The sequence below is a fragment of the Falco cherrug genome, chromosome 3, assembly GCF_023634085.1.
Source record: "Falco cherrug isolate bFalChe1 chromosome 3, bFalChe1.pri, whole genome shotgun sequence".
Taxonomy (NCBI): Eukaryota; Metazoa; Chordata; class Aves; order Falconiformes; family Falconidae; genus Falco; species Falco cherrug.
The window spans coordinates 19,284,206-19,296,316 of NC_073699.1; the positions used below are offsets into that span (position 1 = coordinate 19,284,206).

Here is a 12,111-nt window from a genome sequence, read left to right on the forward strand (position 1 = left end):
GTTCCAGCCTGTAGATTGCAGACTGTTCTTGCCATGTGACTAGCAGATGCAAGTGTTCCTGAAAGTTGTCTGTCTCCACACGCTGAAATTCCCAGTGATCCTGATGGATCCCAAGCACCCCAACACCTCCTGGCTGCTGGGGTGGTCCTCAATAAACGTTCATTGAACCTGGCAGACTTCAGTGCAAGGGAGTAACACGCTCATTGTGAGCATCCTTCACTTCAACATCTTATAAAGCTAATAAAATTATCCCATTCCTGCCCCCATCCCCAAGATAAACGCATAAAGCACACTCCAGAGTTTCCATCAAATACCTGAATAGTGATGAAAAAGGCACTAAAAACCCCTGAAGTGCTCTGAGATCTCTGCATAAGCACATGCACGCTGTGATGCTCAGACAGGCCCTGGGATATCCATCCCCAGCAGTCTTATCCCTACCCCACATGGCTCTCAGCCACCTTTCTCCAGCCTTTTGAATGAAGCTGAAATGCAGATGGATATTTCTACCCCGCAGCAGCTGCTGCCAGCAGCTCTGGCACTTCCCAGGAAAACCACCGGCCCCAACCTGGAAAGCACAGTGTAGGAGGCTCCTGTCAAGGGTTCTTTTCTTCATCTCAGCAGTGTGACAATTGCTCGCATGAGGTCTTAATCCATGCTGCACCATTTGTAGGCACCTGTGAGCAGAAGGTGTCCCAGGGAATCACTCAAGGGCTACAGCATGCTGTGGCTCTCCAGCCCTTGCTTCCCCCAGGAAAACTTCTATAAACCACGGGAATGGACCCAACCCCTTTTTGCAATGCCTTCTTTACGTTACCACCTGCTTTTGGAACTATTCAGAAGCATAAAGAAGCAAAGAGCAAATAACAACAAAATAAAAGTAAATAAGAGCAAAAAGGAAGTAAGCTGTCTTGGGAAAAAAAAAGAAGGAAAAAGTTCTGTAGGTTTAGGTAGATTTTCACAGTTATGGCAGCACTGTCAAAGAAACTATTCCCCCATCCTTAGAGCTTTAGAAGATTTCAGAAAACATGCTCTCTATCAGGATGGAATAAATCTTCTTACATCTCACCAGGGAGAAGCATGAGAGTGATGCTTCAGGGCAGTGGGCAGCTGAGCCAGGCAACCTGGGCAGCCACCAAGGCCACCTTCACCCAACTACCCCCTCCCAGGGGACAGCTCCGACCTCTCGGCCACAGGCTGCTCGGGACCAAGATGTGCCCATCCATAGTTGTGCTTGAAGCCAGTAAGAAGACCGTGGTTTGGCTGCCGGCAGCAGCCGTGGCTGGCCTTGGCTGCAGGGTGAGGCAGGGGCTCGTGAGGGTCCTGGCTTCCCTGGCAGTGGACAGATGGACAGCAACCCTCTGCCACGTCGCATCTCAACGCTTTCTTAAAAAATATGCAAACAATCATTAACCCCAAGGGCCCCAGCGTGGAGGGATGATCCCCTGCATCTCTGCTGAGTTTGTACAGCCTTGCTGCACCTCACTTCCATTCATTACGTCTAATTGATTAGGAACCAGAGCACCGAACCAAAATGAAAGAGAATGGGAAAGCATTGCTCAAAGTAGATTATATTTACTTCTCAACACATCCCCCAGCTGTGGATGTCAGCACAGAGAAAGGTGTATCACTTTCTTTCCTACCTCCTTAACCGTTCCTACCTTCCTTCAACAAATCAAAGTGTTTTCTTGAAGGGTGAGAAATCCCAGTCTCGTATAATATTTTAAATTGGCAGCAAGAGCTTTAAAGCAAGAAGAATGTTTGATCGCCTAAGAAAATTCAACCAGAGAGCAAGCGATGTCCTGCAGGGTTCTGGCCGACAGAAAGTTCATCATTAATTTATTTGGCTTTTAAAAGAGTTAACTATTTCACATTATTCCTCTTAAACCTTGCATTTCAGACTGTCACCCTCTGGTTAGTTACCTATTTGCCCACAGTAATAAACATGTTGGAAAACAGTTGTCAGACACTCCTCTGCCAGAACCATGATTGATAACTGTTTTCCAACACAGCAGTTGCTACAGTAGCACTGTTGTAGGATGCTTCTGCTGCCCAACATATGTACAGCAATAACTTTTATTTTATTTTTAAACAACTGACCTGCAGACTGGTCATCTGCTAACTAATTTTCAACACCAGGGGATGTCCAGTCACAGATCATAAAATCATTTAGGTTGGAAAAGACCTTTAAGATCATCCGTTAACCTAGCACTGCCAAGTCCACCACTAAACCATGTCCCTAACCTCCAGGGATGGTGACTCAACCACCTCCCTAGGCAGCCTGTTCCAATGCTTGACTACCCTTTTGGTGAAGAATTTTTTTCTAATATCCAACCTGAATCTCCCCTGGTGCAACCTGAGGCTGTTTCATCCCATCACTTGTAACCTGGGAGAAGAGATCGACCCCCACCTGCCTACAGTCCCTCTCAGGTAGTAGGGAGCGATAAGGTCTGCTCTCCAGGCTAAACCACTTCAGTTCCCTCAGCCGCTCCTCATCAGACTTGTGCTCCAGACCCTTCCCCAGCTCCATTGCCTGTCTCTGGACATGCTCCACCACATCAGTGTCCCTCTTGAAGTGAGGGGCCAAACACTGAACACAGCATTCAAGGCGCAGCCTCACCAGTGCCAAGTACAGGGGGACAGTCACTGCCCTGGTCCTGCTGGCCACACTGTTTCAGATACAAACCAGGATGCTGTTGGCCTTCTGGGCCACCTGGGCACACAGCTGGCTCATGCCCAGCCGGCTGTCAGCCAGCACCCCCAGGTCCTTTTCCACCAGGCAGTTTTCCAGTCACTTCCCCAAGCCTGTAGCGTTGCAGTCCCTGCATTCAGATCCACACAGGTGTCATCATACAAGTTTGCTGAAGAGACGTGGTGTATGTTGTACACTGGGGACACAGCCAAGAATCACATTGTCCTTCCTCTCCCCCCACCCCACTCCCAAACGCCTAAGCTCACAACAGCAGTGCTACAGAGGAAAAAAACAACACAGAGAAAGACAGAAATTAATCAAACAGTACAAAAACGTGCTAACCCACATCAGTCCCCACAGCCTAAACTCATGTGCCACTTTGGAAAGGATGGGGGGTCATCATTGGAGACTGCCTCTAAGAGGTACCATGCAGGCAGGTAGGGCAAGTGATGTGAGCAGCAGCCCAGCAGCACCACTTCATGTGTGCACACTATTTAACCTGAACTGCAGCCATAAACATCGCTAGCTACTTGCACCACCTAGATCCACTGTCAGTGACACAATTTAAAGCCTCCCAGTGCTGCTGCTGGGTTTGGCCCGGTCTCTCCAGTTTCAGCCTGATTTCCCCACCACACGACACAGCCCAGCAGCAGACACTCTTCTCCTGCTCTTAATTCATTCCCTCTTTTGTTTCCCTCAACCCCCAAGCTGAAACGGAGAAAAAAACCCAACCAAGCTTAAAAGGTAAAAAAAAAAAAAAAAAAAGACAAGACTGATCCAGGTCAGCCAGCAACTACATTTTGCTGTTATAAAAATAAATACAAGAGGAAGGGGTTTCCCTTTTCCAGCTGTTTACACCATTCCTGCTTTTGGCTGCAAGCACTGATGTGTTTGCAAATTCCTGCCAAACACAGCAGCCGTCAGTGCAAAAGTGGTACAAGAAATGAAATGAGCACAGGGTGTAAATATAAATCAAGAAATCACTTTGCTCCTTTCAAATAACTGTGGCTGTGCTTCATTCGCTCGTGAAGACCAGCACTGTTAGGTGTTGTTGAGTTTCTTATTTCCAGTAAGAGCATCCATGTGCCTGTATCTGGGAAGTTAACTGAGATGCACCTGGGTCAGACGCCCCTACGTTCGTGCCAGGTGACTTATTTTCAGCTATTTTCAAGGAGCCACAAAGCGACCACAGGAAAGGTTGCCTGGAGTCCACTGCATGTTGCTATATGGTCCTGCTCAGTGCTGAGCTTCAGCTGCTCTCCTCGCTGCAGACCCCCGGCGCAGCCCACCTGAGGCAAGCACCTCCCAGGGCACCCGCCTGCCTGCTGCACTTGCTCCAGTGCTGGCACTTCAGTACCCGCCGTGCTCCAGCAAACGCAGCCGCAAGTCTGCATACACCAAGCACTGAATAACAGCATCCAACCCCAAGGACTGGAAAGGCTTGTGGAAATCCCCACAAAGAAGTTGCTTTTGTGGCCTTTTCTCCCTATCCTGGGGATAGCCAGCGCAGCCTGGGCACTGCGTCTGCTTATTCTGTTAAGAATCAGTAACTTTGAGCCCATCCTTCCCCTCCAGCTAGACTTTCTTCTTTTTTTTCTTTTTTTTTTAAGGCTGTGAAGACAAAGGGATGGAATGAAACTTTCTCCTTACAGCTGGCCAGTCTTTTGGTCCCACAAATCTGTCCTATCAATTCATCACCTTCACTGCAGGGATGCCTGCATTGGAGGCTGATCTGTTATGCCTCCGGGTCCACAGCCCTGAGCAGCCTGGGATGGTTTTGGAAGCCAAAGCAATACAGGTTCAGACGCTGAATGTCTGACTCCCTCAGATCTAAGCGCTGTTGTGGAATCAAATTAAGATTTGGATCCTGCTTAAACTGGAATACATCTGTAGCAGCAGATACTTTTTACAGCTTTCTATCTGATTCAGGATGGAGGGCATAATTACATTCCTGAGAGCAAATCCTGATACTATTTGGATACAACCTTGCCCCTCGCTCCAGCAGAAGCAGGTTTGAACCAGGGAAGACAAAATGCAATTCGCATCCTACTGTGAAGAGCTGTTCAGGAGAAATGCACTTTCACCCTTTAAAACTCAGACAAAACCAGATTTCATAAAAAATTTATCCTGTCCTTCCATATAACCAGCAACATGACATTAATTTCTTCCATCTCACAATGTATTTAATGAGGGGGAAAAAAAGGTACATGTGCACACCCCTTTCTCCAGTGTTCCTTGTTATTCTTCCAGAACAATTCTTCAAAGCTGCTGAGATCACTGTATGTTACCTCCTTTTTGAAGGATCAGATACCTTGCATCAAAAAGCATGCAGGAAAAGTTCTAGGGCATGAAACCAATTTTTGCGCACTTTTATCTGGGTCAGCTTTTCTATTGATTCTGCAAATACCATATCATTTTTTAAAAGCTAAGGTTTTTTAGTTTAAAAAGAAGAGAAAGAGAACATTCGAACTTAAGTCAAACATCCATCTGAGCCAAGAATTAGTTTTGTTGGGTGACTCCGAATCAAAAAGGTAGGATTTTTTTTAATAATAAAGTCTAATTAACAGTGAAAGAGCATCTGGATTGATTTCTAAATACCCTGCTTCTATTTTTATTAAATACTATTTAATGTCTTTGCCATTAGGTGTACAAAACTTAGCTGACAACGTATAAGAAAGCTAACGTGAGACAAACACATTAAAAACACTCACACAGATGTTTTACCATTAATTCATCCCTCTCTTTCTCTGCCCCTCTGCCAAGTTTTCCTCCACAGTTATGAACTATTTGGCACAGCCTCCGGCTTTGCTCTATGTCATTTCGTCAACCCGATGTGTGTCTTGAGGTGCTCTGAAACAGAAATAATAAATAAGAACTGGCCTTGCGTGGCAAAAGGTCGGACCATGTTTTAGGAGAAGATGACTTGTTGCAGACATCTTGAAGGTCTCATACCAACTTTATCTGTACACAGGTGGGAAATGGAGAAAGGACACTTCTAGGAGGATGCCTACCAACAGGTGACAGTCTGTAGTAGGAGTGACTCAGAAAATTCACTTGCAACTCTAGATGACAGCAGAAAAAATAAAAAAATAAAAAAGCAATTAACTTTTGGTGGAAGCAAAGAGGTAATGAACTGGCTCTCAAGTGCTTTTCCAGGATGGAGTGCTTTTACTTCTGAGAGATGCTTTTTGCGTATGTTGGTGGTGATGTGATGCTGAGAATAACACCACATTGCCCAAGAGCCTGATTAGCAAGTGTGCTTCTGCTGGGAGCCAGGCACTCGCTTTGGCCAGCCCTCATTTCACAGGGACTTGGGCACATGGTGAGCGGGGCCATTTGCATGTGCATTTCCAAGTCAGAGCTCAAGAGGGGTCTGACTAAGCCCAGCATCTCTTTCCTGGCTCTGGGACACCCATCTGGCACACTCAAGATCCAGAGAATCGTCAGGACAGATCCTTTTTTATATTCCATTTTCCCAGTCTGAAGATCTGGGATGGAAAGATGAGTAACTGTTTCCACCACACCAGTTGTGCAACACAAACAAAACCTGCAGCCTAGCAGATTTCTGATACGCAAATGATTAAACCCCAGCATTTTATTGCCAAGATTTTAGCCAAGTAAGCCTTGCCTTCATTAGGGACACCACGCCAGTCCTGCACTAGGCTGATGGATGCTGCCTCCAGCATCACACCTCTATAACCAAAGAGCCACAGACAAGTGAACTGCCCTCACCGCGGCAGGGACAGAGGTCCCCTCGGCCAAGGGTGACCCTCCTTCCAGCACCCCACCATGCTGTACTCCACCCACGGCTGAAGTGCAGTTCTTAATATACTTCTAATTGCAATAATTATTTCTCTACTACACCCTGGCTTCTCTCTTCCCCCATGCATTAACTGGTTGCTTGGAGCTTTCCAACCTTTCAAAGAAAATGCCTTGAAAAATAGACCGGGGAGGCTCATGTTAAATAGGGGAATGAAAAGGCATTGCTAGCTACCCCAAAAAACTAGGCCAGGCTTCTCCTGACCAAATCTCCAGGTATCTCTGAGGCAGTAACAGTTGGCACAATTCTTAAAATACGCACAGGCTGATTAAAGGCTAGCTTACAGCACTCGCTACACTTAAAGCATTAGCAGTGAATTTTAAGATCGAACAGACACAATGACTTTTGAAAGCAACCTTCTCCAAACCCAGGGCTGCCCACTGAACCCCCTCCCTGGCTGGCTCTCCCACCTCAAAGCACACCGAGAGGTGACCTTGGGAAAGCCAGAGGTACCAAACTCAGTAGCAACAGCGGTACCAACACCTTGGGTGTTGCTCCGAATTCAAACCTCGGGGATGCTTCAGCGCTGAAGTGGGTTGCAAACCCCAACTTGCCAGGGCTCCTGTGCCATACTGCTCCTTCCCCAGGGGCCGGGTGGTGGTGCCAGCCTGGCTGGGAGATGCGGCATGGATGGCAGCAAGGGACGTGGGAGCCTGAGCAGGGACAACCGGCCAATGCACCTCCCTGCTGCAGGAGGCAACTGCAGAGCAGATGTTAACAAAAGCACATATCCCACCCTAACAGGACACTTTCCCTGGGGGAATGTTTTTCCCTCTGTGTGCCACATCCCAGGCCCTCTCCTTCAGCTGCTCCCCTCACACTGAAAAACCTTTGTTAGTGGAGAAGTTCCTTGTTATTCCTCCAGACTCCTCACTCCAGTTAGTGACCCTAAAAAGCAGCACTGAGTAACTAGCACGTACCTTCCCCTCCTCTCCCTCACACCAGGGAGAAACAAGGGCTCCTTTCCTTCAGTTGCCTTCCCCACCTTCCTATCAAGTATCAGAGCAGCCCCTCACCATAAGGAATTTAATATGGGAAGTGTTTTCATACTCTTATTATGGATGAGACAAGAGCAAGACTGATAGTTTGGATTTATTTATGTTATTTCAGCTTAAATCAAGGCTGTGGCTTCACAAGACTGCCAATCTGGCTTTGCCATGCCCATGACTCGACGGAGACCACCATGTCCCAGCAGTACCAAGTGCTGCCTGGCTACGACCCCCCGGCTGACCCAGCTGCTGGGCAAACGGTGGCCCCAGCAGCACATCACCCCTGCAAGCATCGGGGGCTGCAACGCCCGTGGGTGCAGGATGGGCTCCAGCTCCCCTTTCCACCACACCACTCTGTACTGTCACTCACTCCATACATGTGTTTCACCCTGCTTACTAAGACCTCCTAATTTAAATATTTAAGCCCCTTTGCAACAAATGTAGATGCTTTTGCCTGTGCTTTTGCATGCAGACTTGAATGAAGAGGTTTTGGCTACCTGTCCCACAGTAGGTTGTAATACATGGGGCAATTTATCCTCTTCCACAGAGCTATCAGGCAAACAGGTCAATGTATGGTTATGCTGAAAGGGAATGGACTCTATCACACTGGATTCAGAAATGACAGTGGGCAAATATAGTCAGAGGTCACTGGAGAAAGCGACTGGAAATGCTCAGATTTGTACAGAATCATACAACAGTTTGGGCTGGAAGGGACCTTTAAAGGTCATCTAGTCCAACCCCCAACATATATACAACCTCTGCTCAGTGAGGTATGCAGCAGCTTTGAAGTGTCTCATATAGAGTAAGCTAAGTAAACACCTTTAAATAAAGCTCAGTAACCCTCCAAATCCAGGCAGGGTAGTTATGGCTCTCTTCTAGCCTGTCCTTCATGTATCTTCAGAGAGGTCTGTGAAACTGGTCATAACTTTGCCATCGATTCCTTTGCAACACTTTATGACAACTTCCCAATAACTGGGAAGCAGTACAGCAACGTCAACCATAACATCCTCCGCTGTCCAACAGCAAAGTGCACAGCTTGGATTCCATTTGTATGCATATGCTTGCATTTTCCAGATCAAATGTGTGGTCTAAGCGAAAGCCTCAGCCAGAGCCTCCACTGCCTTCATCCAAACTCCGCCATGAGCTCTCACACGTCCCAGTGAAACAGCCAGGGCTCCACTTGGGCCCTTGGGCCCCGAAATCCCTTTGATTTAGAGCTCTCTGCCCTACAAGGGGCTCTGTCATGCTCCGTTCAAAGATGAACAGTGCTCAGAAATTTTATTCTTGGTGGAAGCTGAATTTAAAACGTTTTTTTGCTGTCCTCAGTGGGGTTTCACATTTTGCATATGTGACAAAGCAGACATTGTCTGTAAGTAGCTAAAACCCTGATTGCACAAAACTACCCTAAATCTAGAGCATCCACAGACCAAATCTGACCTCTAGAAGCAAGATGCTCAAATCTGCTGCTAAAATAAAGGCAGAGTTTGGTCCTGGAAGCTTAAGGTTGCCCTGCAGTTTGCAGCACAGCCTGACTAAAAATCTGTCAAGTTGCTAGTCCACACCTCAAATAGCCCTGTCAAGTTGTACCATCGGCAAGAAGCAGCCGAGGCAGAGTTTTATTGTCAGGGAATGTAAACAGACAGCAGACAGTGCTGCTCATCTATCTCAGGTTGGTGCATATAATTTTAATTAAAGCATTTATGTAAATACACATGCAAATTAGGTTCAGTATAGCATCTGGCAAATTACTATCAGAGCCCTGAGGCTACTGGCAAATTATCAGCATGAGCTTTCATGATGTGAAGGTACCAAATCCAGTCTTGGTCCGGGAGCTGAATATTTTATTTGGCTTAAACTGGCAGTAAACCACCATATCGGTACATACATGAGAAGTTAAATAGTCTTCCATTTGAAAAAAAGCTCTTAGGAGGTAAACCAACATCATTAAAATCTGTCCTTCAGAGAGCCTATGTCTAGCAAGAAAAAACCAAAACCCTTCTGCATTTCTGTAACACCTATCAAAGGAACTCAAAGCGCCTCTGAAATGTTAATTAACCCATACTCTCCCCAAGGGAGATCTATCTTAAAGATGGTTATATGGAGTCTGCATTCATCTCCCATTTGTCAAAAGCTCATAGGAGGGAAAGCCACAGAGATTGGATCTGGACCTAGGAGCCTTGAGCCCTTGCTCCTCCACATTCTCGTCACAAGACCTCCCTCCCCAGAGTTCACAAGAACCTGCTCACACCAAAGAGGTGCGAACCTCTTTAGCCTAGATATCGCTGCCTCAAAGTAGTGTTAACAACAAAACCTTGTTAAAACTGCGAAGTTGATTATATGACAAGAAAAATAAGGGAAAACAAATCACAAGGGGAGGAAAAAACCCACCCAACTTTTGAAAACTGAAGGAATCTTTATATCATGCTGAAAGGATCTTCGGAAAATGAAAAGCTATGACCAAGATAATGTTCACAGCAATATCAGCATCAACTTCTGCTGCTTATTCCTTCCCTCAAGGTGCACTTCCATCTTCAGGGTCTTGCAAGTGGGGATCAATTCCCCTTCTTTCAGAACCCTCCATTAAGATCAACGCTGGGAAAGAAGCAACAGCTCCTAAGGCTTAAGAGCAAAACTTAATTTGATCAACAGCAATAACGCTTAAGCATGTGCTTAACATTTTCCCTGCAATACCCTTGCAAATTTCCTAGGGTATGAATTTCCCACCGGCACTGAATGATGTGAAATCACATTCCCCATTTATTGAGAATGGATGCAGAAGTTGACTGGAAACAGTTGTTACTACTGGTGACAAAGAACAAGAGAAGGAAACACAGAGTCACACAGGTACATTCACAGCGTGACAAAATGTGTCACATACGTGACATCTAACTATGACAACATTGTTTGGAAGACATGTGTAACCAGCATTTTCTAAGCATATGGTCATACACTGGCCCCTTCCTGTGCTCACAATTAAAAACAAAAGAGAGGGACAGGAGCTGAAGGAATCAAGCCACAGACTGGCCTGTTTGCATTCCTTCGCCCAGGTATCAGTTATAATGACTGCACGTTCATCTAAATGCTTTGCTTATTGACTTTTTTGCCTTCAGCATTTTGCCTCTAAAAAAACCCCACCCAATCAACAGGTAAAAAAAAAAGAGTGTTGTTCCTGAACATTGGGACACTGGTGTGATTTCCTACAGTAATGGTGAGTTCCCAGCTGCAGGGAGAGCATGGTAAAGGAGGAACAGGGAATCGAGATGTTATTAAGGACATTACACACAGGTCCCATCACCTGTGACCCACTGGAAGAGGCTAAACAGAAGCGCTTCATGCCCTGGGAAGCCAGGCATCCCTGCTCTCCATGGTTATGAAGAGAACTGGCACATAGATACATACAGATACAAGAAACTTGCTGGAGAGCAGTAACATTTCAGGCTCGGCCCCTCCATAGCATGTTTCTGTCCTGACTAGACCCTGCTCTACCAAAATAATTTTCAGGGTCCCCTTTGCAGGAAGAAAAAATGCCAAGAGGGGTGAGGGTGGGGTGGGGGGCACAGGTAAAAGACTGCTATGAAAGATGAGACACTTCCCATTTTTATTCTGGGAGAAAACCCAAGCTGAAACCAAAGCCTTGCCACATATTTGTTGCAAGTCAGAACCCATGTTCCTCATGGAGGCCAAGTTGGCCATCTTGATGGTTTCTTGTTGACAATCACATCTCAATAGACTTTTATCTGATTTGAGACTTAATTGGGCAACTCCAATAGACCGAACAATTGCACTAGTTTTGCCAAAGGCAATAAGTAACTTTAAACATACAAGCAAACAGATAAATAAGAGACTTGCAAGTCTGCTGTGGCCTTTGCCATCTGTGGCTCTCACCTGGCACATCCTTGGGGACCCGTTTGGAAATTGGTGTGTCCTGTACTGTACTGAGAAGCTGAGCTATTCAGGCAGCAAAGCACAACCCAGGGACACGAGTGCACTAGAGGAAAAGGAGAGGCAAGAGGGTCTGGTCCCAGCCAAGCTACAGGAGAGGAGGTTTTCATTCTCCACCTCACCCTGTGCAAACCATTTTCATTCCTCAGCACTTCTACACGTAATTCTTATTAATGAAACTTTTCTGTGTTGCAAATGCTGGGATGGAAAATATGCAAGCAGATACCAGATGCTTGTATTTTAAGAGGGATGAGATTAAATAAGCACCGATAAACCGCTCTCTTCTCTGCCTCTCCAATGAGGCTGGGGATACACCTTGAGGTGTTTTTCTCAAGCAAAGAAATGTGCAACTCTAAAAGGCTGGGGAGGAAGAGAGGAGTAGCATTTCACCAAAGGACCTGCAGCAGAAGTGTAGCTACATCAGCTCTTGAGGGGAGCCAAGGATTAAAGCTTGGTGTGGAAAGACAGAGTAGGTGGTAAAAACCCAATGGAGTTACCCATGTTTTGACACCCAGGGGATGAAAATGTGCTAGGAAGAGGGTGAATTACTGCTCTGCCCAAGAGGTAAAGTTGTGCCTTGTTTCCTCTGTCTGTGTATTTTCCCACTTCTTATTTTTGGATCTTGCAACACTATCCAGCATTAGACGGCACATAGCTAGGATAACAGCCAC

The 12,111-nt window shown here is 46.3% G+C and overlaps 1 protein-coding gene across 8 annotated transcripts in view; it reads right to left on the reverse strand.

Annotated features, from left to right (window-relative positions):
• Window positions 1–12,111, reverse strand: part of ZHX2 (zinc fingers and homeoboxes 2) — a 76,663-nt gene that overhangs the window by 47,809 nt on the left and 16,743 nt on the right. Inside the window, exon 2 of one of the 8 annotated variants that reach the window (XM_055703568.1) lies at window positions 5,414–5,539. The exons of 6 other annotated variants lie outside the window; for them this stretch is intronic. The gene's annotated coding sequence lies outside the window, so the exon portion shown is untranslated. Of the gene's footprint in view, window positions 1–5,413; window positions 5,540–11,383; window positions 11,487–12,111 lie in introns of all 8 variants that reach the window. One more of the 8 variants, XM_055703569.1, reaches the window with a different exon arrangement.